Source organism: Nansenia antarctica (genome assembly GCF_963989245.1).
Source record: "Nansenia antarctica genome assembly, chromosome: 12".
Taxonomy (NCBI): Eukaryota; Metazoa; Chordata; class Actinopteri; order Argentiniformes; family Microstomatidae; genus Nansenia; species Nansenia antarctica.
Window position 1 is genome coordinate 23208409 of NC_137682.1, and position 15406 is coordinate 23223814.

General features: G+C 46.8%; 1 pseudogene across 1 annotated transcript in view; it reads right to left on the reverse strand.

Moving 5' to 3' along the window:
• The window catches only part of LOC308169013 (tRNA (carboxymethyluridine(34)-5-O)-methyltransferase alkbh8-like), a 64658-nt pseudogene extending 55610 nt beyond the window's left edge, over window positions 1-9048 (reverse strand). Inside the window, exon 1 of the transcript in view lies at window positions 8914-9048. The product of the transcript in view is annotated as a tRNA (carboxymethyluridine(34)-5-O)-methyltransferase alkbh8-like (transcript). The remainder of the gene's footprint in view (window positions 1-8913) is intronic.
• Window positions 9049-15406: the final 6358 nt, after the last annotated feature.

Below are 15406 nucleotides of genomic sequence, written 5' to 3' on the forward strand. Positions count from 1 at the left end.
GAGATACTGGCAAGGCTGATGGGTAAGGCAAAGGATGTCGTGAGGGTTGGTTTGCGTAGCGATCAGACACTTGATGTGAAGCAGAACCCTGATCTCATCTATGATATCCTTCTCAAGTACTTCAGTGATGTGTCATCATGCCTCCCGTTGTCAGATTTCTATGCCACTCTACCCAGACCCAATGAGAACCCTGTAGACTACTGGTTGAGGATCAACAAAGCAGCTGATGTAACTGGTGAGGGCCTTCGCAGACAAGGTAGGAGGATGGAGAACATGGGTGAAGAGGTAGCACGGATGTTTGTCAGGCATTGCCCGGACTCTGGACTATCCCGTATTCTGGAATGCAAGGCTATTGAGGAGTGGAGCTCACGAGACATACAGTTGAAGATTGATAATTATCAGAGAGAGCTGAGAGCCTCTGGCAGGACCGGTAGTTCTGTGCCATTGAAGAGCCATGCCACCGCCCTCCACACTGTGCAGTCTCATCCAGAGCCTTCGATTCAGTCTGTGTCTGAGCAGTGTTCCACCCAGTACCCCCCTGCTCCTGCCCATAGTCAAGTGTGCCAACTTCCGTGCCCCTCCTCCGCGACTGCTGTGGCCCAGAACACTCAGCAATCTGAAGACAGGATTCTTGCTCGCATTATGGAGAGGCTGGAGCAGATGATGGGGAAAGTGCAGCAGCGTGACAGTGCTCCTCGTGGCGGAAGATACCAGGGTGGCGCCCGTGAGAAGGCCTGCCGAGTCTGTGATGACAGTAGACACACTACCATCTCACACTGCATGTCAGAGAAGCTGTGCTTTGTCTGTTTAGCCCCAGGTCACACAAAAGTTGAGTGTCCCACCAGGTCGTCCCGAGCACCTCAGCCTCAGGGAAACTAGGTGGCCTGTATTCAGAGGGAGAAAGTATAGGTCGCCAAGTAAACTCCCATTGTGAGGACGAATCTAGTGCTGAGACAGTGTATATAGCTCTCAAAAGCTCAAGTGATAACTCTGAAGATATTGTTTATCAGAATACGCATACAATTAGTGGTAGTGACAGCCTTTTCTACACACCTGTGACAGTTGGTAATACAGTGACTCTAAATGCTATGCTAGACAGTGGGTCTATGGCTTGTACAATGAGTAAGACGGCAGAGGGAAAGCTTAGAGAGGTTGGAGTTGCTACAGAGCATAACCAGTTCAGTTCAAATGTGGTGCTTGTTGGCTGTGGTGGTCGCCGTGTCAAGCCTGAGTCAGCTTTCAACGTGGAAATGGAGGTGTATGGCTGTAGGATTATGGTTCCCACTCTGGTAGTTGAAGGCCAGCATGATGAGTTGATACTAGGCACCAATGTTATTAAATATATCCTCCGGCAGTATAAGCAATGTGATGGCTACTGGAAGGCTGTGTCTACGCCCTGTCCTGCTGGCGATCCAGAATCTGAACAGTTTCTCTCGATGCTCGCTGGTCTGAACCGTTGGCGAGGTGACGTCATACCTGACAAGATAGGCACAGTCAGGTGCAACTCAGCCGTGTGTCTTGAGCCTGGTCGGGAGTACCTGATGTGGGGCAAGCTACCCAAGTCCACTATTGTGTCTCCTGGTAGCGCTGTGATGACAGAGCCCACATCGTGTCGCTCAGCTCCAAGAGGGGTTCTGGTGGCCAGAGTTGTTACTCCTTTGTGGGGAGACGGATGGGTTCCATTGAAGCTGATCAACTCGTCCGACAGGCCCGTCTTGGTAAGACGCAATGCTAAATTGGCCGACGTCTTCTCCTGCATTGCGCTCGAGGACATGGATGAGACCGGACCTGCTGAGGTCCCACTACTCAGTTGCTGTCAAGTAACCCCGTCCAGTGAAAATGCGGCCCGCACTGTTGATGAGGAACTGAAGTACATGGGATTGAGTGGGCTCGACATACACTCCTGTGACGTGTCTGAACAGTGTAGAAGCAAGATGGCTGACCTGGTTGTGCGCTACAAGGACATCTTCTCACGCCATCACCTGGATTGTGGAGAGGCAAAGGGCTTCATACATCGCATTCACCTCTCAGATCACAGGCCATTCCGGCTCCCATTCAGACGAGTGCCCCCCAGTCAGTATCAGAAGTTGCGCCAAGTACTGAGTGAGATGGAGGAGAAAGATATAATCAGGAAGTCAACCAGTGAATATGCATCTCCGTTGGTTCTTGTATGGAAAAAGAACGGAGATCTCCGTATCTGTACAGACTTTCGCTGGCTGAACAAGAGGACCCTGAAGGATGCTCACCCTCTCCCTCACCAGGCCGACTGCTTAGCTGCACTTGGAGGTAACTCCTTGTTTAGTACTATGGATCTAACCTCAGGGTTTTATAACATGCCACTACACGAGGATGACAGAAAGTACTCTGCCTTTACAACACCTATGGGCTTGTATGAGTATAATCGCCTCCCGCAGGGCCTCTGTAATAGTCCTGGGAGCTTCATGCGTATGATGACTAGCATTTTCGGAGACCAGAACTATCTGAGCTTACTGGTTTATCTGGATGATTTATTGGTGTATGCCCCTGATGAGAGGACAGCTCTGGAACGCTTGGAGATGGTGTTCAGTAGACTGCGTGGTCATAACCTGAAATTGGCCCCCAAGAAGTGTTTTTTTCTCCGGAAATCCGTCAAATTCCTCGGCCACATAATTAATGACAACGGTGTGTTGACTGATCCCAGCAAAGTTGAGAGCATTGCAAAGATGACAAGTGCTGACCTGATGGAAGCGGACGGTGTAACCCCCTCACAGAAACGAATCAGATCTTTCTTGGGGATGATCAATTATTACCAGCACTTTGTGCCTAGCTTCTCCGCTATTGCAAAGCCTCTCTTCTCTCTGTTGACGGGCCAGAAGAGAAAAGGGAAGGTGAAACAGTCCAAACAAAGGTCACAAAGCAGGAAGTTGAATGTTACTGACTGGACCCCCGAAACGGAGCAGGCTTTCCAGAAGCTGAAAACGGCGCTGGTTGAGACGGCTGTCCTGGCTCACCCTGACTTCAGCCGTCCCTTCATGCTGTCAACGGACGCGTCCCTTGATGGCATCGGTGCTGTCCTGTCGCAGATCCAAGAGGGTGAAGACCGAGCGAGGCCAATCGCATTCGCCAGCAAGTCCCTCTCTCAGTCTCAGAGAAACTACCCAGCCCATCGGTTGGAATTCCTAGCCTTGAAGTGGAGTGTCTGTGACAAGTTCAGCCATTGGTTGAAGGGGCATGATTTCACTGTTTGGACGGACAATAATCCATTGACTCATATCATGACGAAGCCCAAGCTGGACTGCTGCGAGCAACGATGGGTGGCTAAGTTAGCGAGCTATAACTTCGACATCAAGTACGTGCCAGGCCCACAGAATGTTGTCGCTGATGCCTTGAGTCGTGTGCCTTTCGTCAAGCAGAGAGTCAGTCACAGATTACTTGAAGAGCCCTACAAGAATCTCCTCTCCGAAGTCCAGGATGTGTCGAGTGCTTCTGTACAGGACGCCTTCCGGTCGTCCAATGATAGTGGTGACACTCCACGCCAGGCAGAGAGTTACGCTCAAAGTGTCCCATCACCTCTGCATGTCCACGCTCAGTCTATGGAGATGGATGAAGTGTCTGTTGTTCTACAGTCATATGACGATCTGTGGGAGGTCGGAGCAAGAACGCGCGCTGTAGCAGTCTTGCACCATTTGCCTCAGTTAGTCCCAGGTGGTCAGGACTCACTTCCTGCTTACAGTGAGAAGGAACTCCGGGATGAACAGCTCAGAGACAGGACTCTCTCTCGAGTCTTGTACTATGTGGAGAGACATCGGAGACCCTCCAGGAGAGAGAGAGATAAGGAATCAGTCACAGTCATGAGGTACCTGAAGCACTGGGAGAAACTTGTTGTGAGCAATGGGATACTCTACAGAGTCTCGAGGGATCAAGTCGTGAAGTCAAAACGCCGCCAGTATGTGGTTCCTGAGTCTAAGAAAGTTGAAGTTCTGAGAGGTGTTCATGACCATGCCGGCCATCAAGGTCAGTTCAGGAGTCTTGGCTTGGCCAGAAAGAGGTTCTTCTGGCTCAACCTCGACAGAGACGTAAGAGACTACGTCCGTAACTGCCAGCGGTGTATTGTCAGTAAGACTGTTGAACCTGCTGCGAGGGCGCCTTTGCAGAGTATCACATCAACCAGGCCACTTCAGTTGGTTTGCATTGATTTCTGGTCAGCGGAGGACTCAAGGAACAAGTCAGTTGATGTGTTAGTTGTTACTGACCATTTTACAAGAATGGCCCAGGCATTCCCCTGCAAAGATCAGTCAGCCAAACAGGTGGCGAGAGTTCTATGGGACAAGTTCTTCTGCGTCTTTGGGTTCCCAGAACGTATCCATAGCGACCAGGGAGCTAGCTTCGAGAGTCAACTAGTGAGTGAGCTGCTCAGAGTCTCCGGTGTCAGAAAGTCGCACACAACCCCGTATCACCCGATGGGTAACGGTAGTGTGGAACGTTTCAATAGAACTCTCGGTAACATGATCCGAGCGCTTGAACCAGAGGCAAAAATCAACTGGCCGAGGCGTTTGCAAACTCTGACTTCATGTACAATAGCACAGCGCATGAGTCAACTGGCTATGCACCTTTCTATCTGATGTTCGGGCGTACTCCTCGTCTCCCTGTCGATATACTCTTCCGGACAGTCCTGAATGATCCAGCTGTGGTCAGCTACGACAAGTATGTGATGTCTCTCACGAAGGATCGGAGAGAAGCTATGGTCATAGCCCAGGAACATGTCATAAAAGAACAGCACCGTCACACAGAGCTCTACAACAGACGAGTGAAAGGGCCCACCATTGATGTCGGAGACCGTGTGCTGTTGGCGAACAAGAGAGAGAGAGGAAAGAGAAAGGTGGCTGACCGTTGGGAGTCTACTGTATACACTGTGGTGGATAGGAACTCTGAGACTCACACATATAGGATACAAGACACTGTCACTGGACGAGAGAAGGTAGTCCACCGTAATCTATTGATGTTGGTGAACTTTCTGCCGGTGTATGATTAGGGTTGCCACCTTACAGTCAGAGAAATAAGGGACACCCCTCCAGTGTTTCCTCCAGGATTTTTCCCGTTAGTGGTGAAGCGGTCATTTTTTTCCCGCGTGCACGCGCATAAAACGCGCACTGGCGCTCAAAACAAAGACGTGATTTCACCAAAAACTAGTCATTAAGTCATTAAAGCCGAGCAGGTGATACACAGAAAGATCATCAGCTCAATATGATTGAAGTACACAAGAGATAATCAGCTCATCAAATATGAAGTACACCCATTAGCGGGAACATTATTTGTTTCACAAAATAAGTTTTTTTTAGTTGACCATGAACATCAGAGACATACATTACGAATGTTCATTTAAAATACTCTATTGAGCACTGGTATAAGAACATGAACCAGAGAACAGCAGTAAATGCAATAACCCACAGTCGTCGCTGATGATGTTACATTTTCGATTAGGATACGGGATTAAAGGGACCGGCGACGGGCGATTTCCTGAAATCCAAATGTCCCGCGAAGTTCGGACCAATCACAAAACTGTTTTGCAAGCGCGGCCTGTTGAGAGCGATTCAGTCTCGATTGCAGTGCGGGCCGCCACGAATCAATGCATATAGAGGAAACACTGATATTGCCCAGCGCTGCAGTAAGATATATTGGAGGAATCACGCAATGCGGGTGGATTGAAAATACGGAACAAACAGCGTTCCGTATTGGTTCAAAACGGAACGCATCTTTTAAGTTTCAAATAAGGAACGATTCCGTATTTCAAGGGACGGGTGGCAACCCTATGTATGATACGAGTGTGATCTCTGACCCAGTTTCATCCCTGTCTGCTGTTCATACATCAAATGAGCCAAGTGACATGTCCGTGTCGGAAGTGGAACAGGATTCCTTGCCTGGGGAAGTGAGTAGAGGAACCGCGTTCGAGTCGGAGAGAGTGGATTCCTGTCCTGGGAGTGAGGGAGGGGAGGTTGAAGACATGGAGTATGGGGGAAGAGCTGTTCGGGAGAGGGATGTTCCCTTGACTGTTCCAGAGCCCACGGATCCCAAGGGAAGAACCCTAGAGTGGGTCACCCAGTTACCATTACCTGACCACTCACGGACAGAGGCTACTAACACTGTAGTGTCTTCAGTCTCGTTTGCCCCTCAGAGGGTCCCCGAGCAGATGGCTGAGGAGCAAATGGTAGATCAGTCCATTAACTCTGATTCTAGATTTGTGGTTAGCGCTGATGATTGTACTGATGTTTCTGGTAACACAAATCAGACAGATGATGCTAGTGACACACAGCGTACTGACACTCTAGCTTCTGTCACACAGTGTGAACATCCTAGTACAGTCACACAGGTCAAGTCCAAGTTTGGTCGCCTTATCAAACCAGTTGACAGATTGATTTATACTATGTCAGGACAAGACATTATCCAAGACACTAAGTCAAACATTCGAGCTGTTTGTAGGTCAGTGTTCCAGGCTTTCCACAGTTAGATAAGCCGAAGCTCAGTTCAGTGCATGTATACACTGTGCACACTGACATCCTATGACATATAGGTTTGTTCGTTATTCTGATTGTTTCATAAGAGGTTGTGGCCTCTTGAAGGCTAGTAATACACAGTGAAAAAAAGGGTCTTGTGGGGTGTAGAACGCATCCTACCGCCAGTAGTTGGTTGGAGAGATAGTTTACCTCTCTTTCCACTTCATCCTTATAGGATACTTTTCAAGTTGGCTGTCCTGTCCTTTGGCGGCCCTATGTAATAGTGTAAAAAGTAAAAAGTAGTATTTAAATGTATAGTTGCTGCTCAAGGTTGGCGAAATTCAGGGGAGGTGGGTGTAACAGAGTTGGGAATGTATGTTTAGTTGTGGTGAATGTAGATGAGTTTCGCCGTGCTTGAGCAGCCCTGGTTGTTGTTGGAGCCCCCCTTTGGAGTTTGGGTGTACTGCAGGTCTGCGCGTTCTTTTGTACTTCTGTTGTTGCCGTACTTACGATGGTACCAGAACATGGCTGCCATCTTAATGGGTATGTGTGTGATGTAAAATGCTCCTCGTGTTTTGTTGTTTGTGTGGAGAATCTTGTAATGTAGGGTGAAAATGTTGGTGTAGTACTGTGCTGTTTGTTTTTACATGTATTGTGATGATGTGAAACAGAACATTTATTGTATGTTATTTTGAACGCGCAGATTCACAAGAGTTGCAGACCAGAGAAGAATTGTGTTTTATATGTCTTCTCTGCAGGTATGTTGCTCCACATGTTGTTTGTAATTGTTATTTGTAATGTTTGAGGGAAATTTGTGTTCTTTCTGTAAACAAATTATCCTGATGTGAAATATACATACACGGTGAGACAACCAGAACATGGCTGCCATCTTAATGGATTCACAAGAGTTGCAGACCAGAGAAGAATTGTGTTTTATATGTCTTCTCTGCAGGTCAATAAAAAGAATTGATTGAAAGAAGGTTGCCTGTTTGACCATCGTTACATATGATCAGTCCACTCTGCTAGTAGGTGTGTCAAACAACATTAACATACATGGGTGTGGTGCAAGCACTTATTGACAACTACACCAAAAGGGTACCTTCTTTTAAAGAAAAGGATTTATTGCTTTAGTGAAAAGTACATTTACAAGTGGTTACAAATATTCAGACAACATTCATATAACATTGACTACACAACTAGCATAGGTAAAGGCTATTTACTATACTAAACCATTTCTAGTAACACAATATTATATGAATGAATGAATGAATGGTCTTTATTGTCATTGCTATAGTACAGGTACCAAACAACGAAATTTGGGAGGGGGGGCTCCCCTGGTGCTAGGAAAGAAAACTAAAAACAAGAAAAGAGCTGGTTTACATAAATAAAGGCTATGTACACTATCCACTATACTATACTATACAAATAAACACTGTGCTGTACTCTATGCTATGCTATACCTATTCTAACATTTCCTATCTCGGAACCTTATGTACCCGAGGGTTGTCATATTGCACATAGTGTTATTGCACATTAATTTAAAGTGTCGCAGTTTGCAGGTTTGAAATGTTCACAGTTGTGTTTCAGTATTGCACTTGATTACAATCTAGTAGCTGCCATCAAATGTCTAGATTGTCCAGGGCCTAGAACCTAGGTCTTTGCTGTGTTCAGGGCCTGAATGGCCCTGGGGTAGAAGCTGAGCTTCAGTCTGTATATCACACTAGTCAAACAAAAAACAACCACTACTTGTCTCTCTCTCTCTCTTGCTACACATTAAGACAAACACACATTAAGTAGGAGATGATGATGATGATGATGATGATGATGATGATGATGATGATGATGTTCTTCTGGGATGGGGGGGGAACCACATCACACCACTTCACCTAGGGGGAGACAGACAGAAGCAAAACAAAAACAGGGGGGTTAACCAGTTTTTTGGCAATGTATGTTTGGCAATGTACATGTATGTTTCCCATGCCAATAAAGCCCTTTGAAATTGAAATTGAATTGAGAGACAGAGAGAGAGACAGAGACAGAGAGAGAGACAGAGACACAGAGAGAGAGAGAGACAGACAGAGACAGAGAGAGAGAGACAGAGAGAGAGAGACAGACAGAGACAGAGAGAGAGAGAGACAGAGAGAGAGAGACAGAGACAGAGAGAGACAGAGACAGAGAGAGAGACAGAGAGAGAGAGAGAGAGAGACAGAGACAGAGAGAGAGAGAGAGAGAGAGACAGAGACAGAGACAGAGAGAGAGAGAGAGACAGAGAGAGAAAGAGACAGAGAGAGAGAGAGAGAGAGAGAGAGAGAGAGAGAGAGAGACAGAGAGAGAGAGAGAGAGAGAGAGAGAGAGAGAGAGAGAATGTGTGTGTGTGTGTTTTCTTGTTGTGGTGCTAGGTTAGCTCCATCAGTTCCCATCGTACAGCAGACACATGCATTACCTTAGTGGGCTGCGATACTGTGTTGATGGACTCGTGCTTCAGTAAAGTGAGACTGGCTTTCATTTGCTTTCGGAGAACTTTCTTCTCCTCTTTACTTCTCCTGACAGGTTTCACGTTTTCCGAGCAGGGCTCCATGGTGTTACTATGAAATTCGCCCCCAGAGCAACCATGTCTGTGTGCAATGGTTCCGGAAATGCGCCTTTGTTCGAATGTGAAGTGAACGTGAAATCCACATACATTGTGGATAAATGTGGGTTGCATGATTCAGTAAGAATCTTTCAAATAGAATAGTACAATTAGAGTAAAACAACAACCAAGACTAAATGCACGCCTACTCGTGCATTTGGATCACTGAATATTGGTGAGATCACTAGAATAGTATGTGTCAACCAAAATGTAATAGAACTGTTGCCCCTTGGCCTTGAACTGGAATGAGTCTCATCATTAGACTCTAACATCACTGTCAGTCAAGTCTGAGGAAAAGAGAATAAGGTGGTGGGGCCTCCATAATATATATATATTTTTAAACTACTACATCCAGCTGGGGGAGGGTTTAGGGATTACTAGATACTATGAAAAATAAATACACACATAAATAAGTAAACAGATTTGTTTTTTTAAAACATTATTTGAATGTTTTATCTGAAAGTATCACAGACCCATGAGCCCCAAGCGAAGGACATAAACCAGGTGAGTTTATACATGTTGTAGTTTAATTTGTAGGTATTTTCATAACTCTTATTATGCCTAACAACACGCTGCAACAACAACCTCCCAACACATTGTATCAGCCCTAGATGAGTTCATTGATGTACTGTATTGAATGTTTACTATGGCGTCCCTAAACATGCAGAGTATCCAGCTGTCACCAAGAAACATTATATTTCTCAGTCCTTTTTGGTGAGCCGACTTAATAGGTAGGACACTGAAACTCCAGCTGAAGATGGGTGATGTGTACATGATATTCAGTTTATTTGGAATATATTGACCATTTACCCAACGGAATGTGCAGTCAGACCAAGATTGACGTACAACCATCAGATGGAAACACGTCATTCATGTCTGTGTTCTGTTGCCTGTACCTGTGTTTCTGTGGCAGCCTCAAGCACGGCCACCTTATGGGTGTACATGACCTCCTCTAGTGGCGAGCAAGCACACACTAACGTGAGGAGCAGGAACATGATGCTGATGATCGTCAGTCACGTCTGAGAACAAGACAATGACGCACCGAACACAGTTGGGAGATGTACCAGCTTGGCCTCAGTAATCCTACTAGAGAGATCCAGCTCGTTGAGGTATTATCCACCTAGAAAGAAGGTCAAGGGGCAGTATGGAATGGAATGGACTTTATTTGTCATTGCTACAGTACAGGTACCAAACAACGACATTTAGGAGGGGTGGCTCCCCTGGTGTTAGGAAAGGAAAAAAAACAAACACTTTTTATTTTTATTTTTAGAAAAAGCATAAATGCATAAAATCACAAGAAGGTAAGGAGCTGGTTTACATCAATAAAGGCTATGTACACAATCGACTGTACTATACTGCACAGATAGTCAACTAGGGTTGTCATATTGCACAAAGAGTATTTTTTCACATTATTTTAAAGTGTCACAGTTTGCAGGCTTGAAAATGTACATGTTTGTGCCTCAGCACTAGCTGCCATACAATCCGTCCGGACTGTCCTGGGCCCAGAACTTAGGCCTTTTCTGTGTTCAGGGCCTTGACGGCCCTGTGGTAGAAGCAGTCCTTCAGTCTGTTTGTGTTAGCGGCCGGGGTCCTGTACCTCCTGTTCGAGGGCAGCTTGACAAAGTGTACGTGCCCAGGGTGGGTCGGGTCCCTGGAGATCTTGGAGGCCCTCCTGAGACAGCGTGTGTTGTACAGCTCCTCCAGAGAGGGGAGGGGGGCGCCGGTGATCTTCTGTGCTGTTCTCACGACTCTCTGTAGCGCGTTTCTCTCCGCTGTTGTGCAGCTGTGGAACCAGTTGGAGATGCCGAAGGTGAGGATGCTCTGCACTGCGCCGTGGTAGAAGGCCACCAGTATCTCCTGCTTGTTGTGTTCTTTCCTGAGGCATCTCAGGGTGTATAGCCGCTGTTGTGCCCTCTTGATGGTGCCTTTTGTTTTGTCCTTCCAGGCCAGGTCATCCCGCATGTTGTGTCCCAGGAATCGGAGGGTTGAGACTCTCTCCACGCTCTCTCCGTCGATGAGCAGGGGCTGGATCTCGGACTTTTTCCTCCTGAAGTCTACGATGAATTCCTGGGTCTTTGACTTGTTTAGCAGCAGGTTGTTAACCTTGCACAGCTTGCTCAGTTGCTCTACCTCATCCCTGTACGCCGCCTCGTCCCCCCCCGAGATACATCCCACCACGGTGGTGTCGTCTGCAAACTTTACGATGTAGTTGCTGGGGTGGACGGGGGTGAAGTCGTGGGTGTAGAGGTTGTAGAGGATGGGGCTTAGCACGCAGCCCTGGGGTGACCCAGTGCTGAGGCTGAGGGCTGTGGAGGTGTGGGGGCCCACCCGCACCCTCTGGTGGCGGTCGGTCAGGAAGTCCTTGATCCACGCACATATAGAGTGTGATAGACCCAGGTCACTAGCCTGTCTGGAAGGATGGTGTTGAAGGCGGAGCTGAAGTCCACGAAGAGCAGTCTCGCGTAGCTGTTTCCCCTCTCCAGGTGGGATAGAGTGGCGTGGAGAGTCGTCGCTATGGCGTCCTCTGTGGACCTGTGGGCTCTGTAGGCGAACTGGTATGGATCCAGGTTGGGCGGGAGGCGTGTGAGTATGTGGGCCCGGACTAGTTTCTCGAAGCACTTCATGATGATTGGTGTGAGTGCCACCGGGCGGTAGTCGTTTAGGCAGCTCACCGTGCTTTTCTTCGGGACTGGGATGATAGTTGAGGTTTTCAGGCAGGGTGGGACGGTGGCCTGGGACAGGGACTGGTTAAAGATGTTGGTGAAAACCCCGGCCAGCTGGTCGGCGCAGTCTCTCAGCACCCGTCCCAGGACGCCATCCGGCCCCGAGGCTTTCCTGGGGTCCACCGCCTTCAGTACGCGTCTCACCTCATGCTCTGTGAGGGTGAGGCTGCTGAGAGCTGGAGAGAGTGGTGTTTGTGTTGTGGTTACCTCCGTTCGCCCCTCGTCGAACCGGGCGTAGAAGGTGTTCAGCTTTCCCGCCAGCAGGGGGTCGTCCTCTGCGGCTGTGAGCCTGTTGGCTCTGAAGTTTGTCATCTGCTGAACCCCCTGCCACATCCGCCTGGAGTCGTTGCTCAGGAGGCATTCCTCAATCTTCTCTCTGTGCTCTGCCTTGGCCGCTTTGATGCCGCGCTTTAGGTTGGCCCTGGTGGAGTTGTACAGCGGTGTGCCCCTCCTCTATGTCCAGGTAAACCCCAATCTTACTGAGGGCCTCTGGCTCCTGGATGTCAACAGCAGGAACTGTAAGAGCCTTAAGCCCAGTCACCTGCCTCCGCAACGTCCAGTAACCTGTTCTGGTGTCCAGGTCTATGAAGCCTTTCCTGGGAGCAGACTCCCTAACTACCCCTACTCTCCAATCCCTTTTCATCTCCACCCCCACCTCCCAGTAATGCCTGCCTGAGGTGAAGCCCTCTGTTCCCAATGCACACCACCACCCATCATACGTGTGTGGCGTCCTGAGACCAACGCTGGGGTCATGCTGACTCTCTATGACCACGCCCACCCTCACACGTTTTTGATCGTTGGACATAATGAACGCAGGATGGGCTGATTCGGGGTCCAAGACAATGTCAACTGAAAAAAAATAATAAATAAATATATTTGATTTGTACAGTCTGACAATGAGTGAAAGAATGTAAGTCAGAGTTCAAATATTTGTCTACTGTACGCACATACAAGATATGTATGGGTGTTTATGCTGCGTGTTCCTATATGGATATAATTAATATGTAATTGTGTAATATGTAATAATATAATGGATAGATCAATGTATTCTACAGTATGTAACATCTATGAATTTACCTGATGCTTTGCTTATCCAATCCCATACTGAAATGAGACCAAAAAAAGTTAGCAAATAAAGCTCTTGAGTACAATGACAAGTGATTTATTCCAGACCTATCTATACACAACTTACCTGGCTCTGGAATCGTTGCAAACGAGGCTGAAAATGAAAGAAATTAAAATGAAATGAAATGAAGATGCATGAAAATGGAAAAGTTTAAATGCATGAAGGTATTTGCTGTAGGTAAACAGAGAGTTATCAATGACACAACTGGTTTTCAGCCATGCATTGTCACAGACGAAAAGAATTTGGTACATGCGACATACTGATGTTATCTTGTTTGATACTTAAAGAGATAGTTAAGGCTACCTGTGTGTTTGAACCTCTGCTTGGATTTCAGCCACAGTTGAGGGATGGAGCCCTGTACAACAACATGACCAATGATCCAATGACCAACCACTCAGACGGTTTAACATCATGTGATAACACTGCACTGTGTCCTGACCTAAACATGTTATCATACCTCTTGAGGCTGCTCTTGGATGACACTCCAGATGATGAAGTCCAGGGCAGGGATCATGTTGGGTAACTTCCCTCTCTTCCACTGTCTCTCCAGGTCCTGCAGCAGTGCACACACGTCCTTACCTGGACACACTGAGGCCTACAGGGACATAGACCATCATGTATCAATGTAAGTGATTACTTTTTCTCATGTCTCACACCATTTGGACAAAAACAGTGATTGTTTAATGTAAGCATTGAAGCCACAACCAGTATTTTGTTCATCAGAATACTGGGTTGCACTCAGACCTGTTTTCGTGAGAGTAGTCCTGCAGACCAGTCAGAGACGATACTCTGAGCTTCCTCAAGTCTTCTCTCAGCCTTCTGGGGAGACGTTCTCTTCTCCTCCACATAGTCTTCCCAGGTACCTTTGCAGTTAGGTGAGGCTTTGCATTCACCCACAGAGATCTATAAACACACAAGCTTGTCACTGCATGCTTGTTGCAAATATAAAACCATATCAGATGTTGCTACCGGTGTCTTTGTCCTTGTTGTAACTGGTAACCTTTGGTAAGGTGGTCAACTCCTCTGCCCACTGCAGGATGAACTGTTGACATTCTGCCAAGCTTTAGTCATCAATTTGCATATCCTCCCCATACACTGTTGTATTCCTGCAGTATACAGCGCACAATTAACCTGCTTTCTCTCCTATTCTCTCACCCCCCCCCCCCTCTGAAATTGATACCACATACTCTGGTGTTCTCCTATATTGTTTCCTACCTTTGAGATCTTAGAAAGCTGTGTGGCAAGTTCTCTGATTATCGCCATGGACTCATCCAGAGATGCAGGCTGACTTGTTGGGGTTGAGGGGGGGGGGGTTGGACAGTCCTCCCTGCAAACATGAATATAATGTAATTATAATAATACAGAGGCCAGAGATGGAGGCTGACTTGTGTTAGAAACAAAATCAGATCTGGTTCTTTTGTCGGCTGCCCCAAGAAAGAGGAGAGAAGTTCTCTGTTGCACACTTGGTATGTTTATTGAAAATCACACAGAGTACAGAGATCAGCTGGACCTAACTCCTGAGGCGGTCTCAGGAGACAAGGTCGTTCACTTCAGATTTTACATTATATTATATACGTTTAGGAAGCACAGAGTCCTTCCCCCTTTTGGCCACTATGATGTAATACCTAATGGCCTTGATTATAATGGGCTAAAACTATGAATTGAGTGTTGTCTTGTGTTTGACGTGAGCGCTAAGAAAGGAGTATTCTGCTGCACCTGGCTTTAAGGCCAAACCGAACAGTCCCAGACAGAAAGTAACTCCCTAATACCTTGTAATTGGTCTTGTGTAGGGTACCATACTGATAACGTGCCTATTAAAACAGGAAAACTGATAAGATACCCAACATCATAGCTGAGCAGCTGGTGCTACAAAAATGAACAATAAAACCTTAGAAAAAAAAATATCCTAACACTTGTTGGGGGAGTTTGTGAGGGTCTGCGCGTCTCGTCAAACTGCGTCATACAAACTCGTCATACAGCTGTTGTTTACATGATGCGATAGCCTGGAGAGACCGAAAGCTTGCAATAAACATTGTTTTTTGTACAGATTTGAGTGTGCGGATGCTGCTTTTTAGCACTCTATTTGATACTCTTCAGCTGCAACAACCCAGCAAAGTCTGATGAGCGGTGGTATTTTCACTATAGGCTAATGGTGAAATGCATTCTTAGACATGACTACGTTGTCATGATTACAAAGATGCCACTTGAAATGCATGAAACCCAAGTTTATTTGTGTCTTACACACACGTTCGCTTAGTATTTGACTGCCTGTAGCCCAGTCACGAATGATCCCAGTATTGTAGCTTCAGATGTAAGTTGGTTGTTATTGTACTTGCTGTAGCAAGCCGCACTATATATTATTATTTCTTATTATTAGGATTATTTTAATCCTTTTCTTTTACTAACTGCTAAGACAACAATATAGTAAGCTAGTTACTTTAGCTAGATAAATATATTG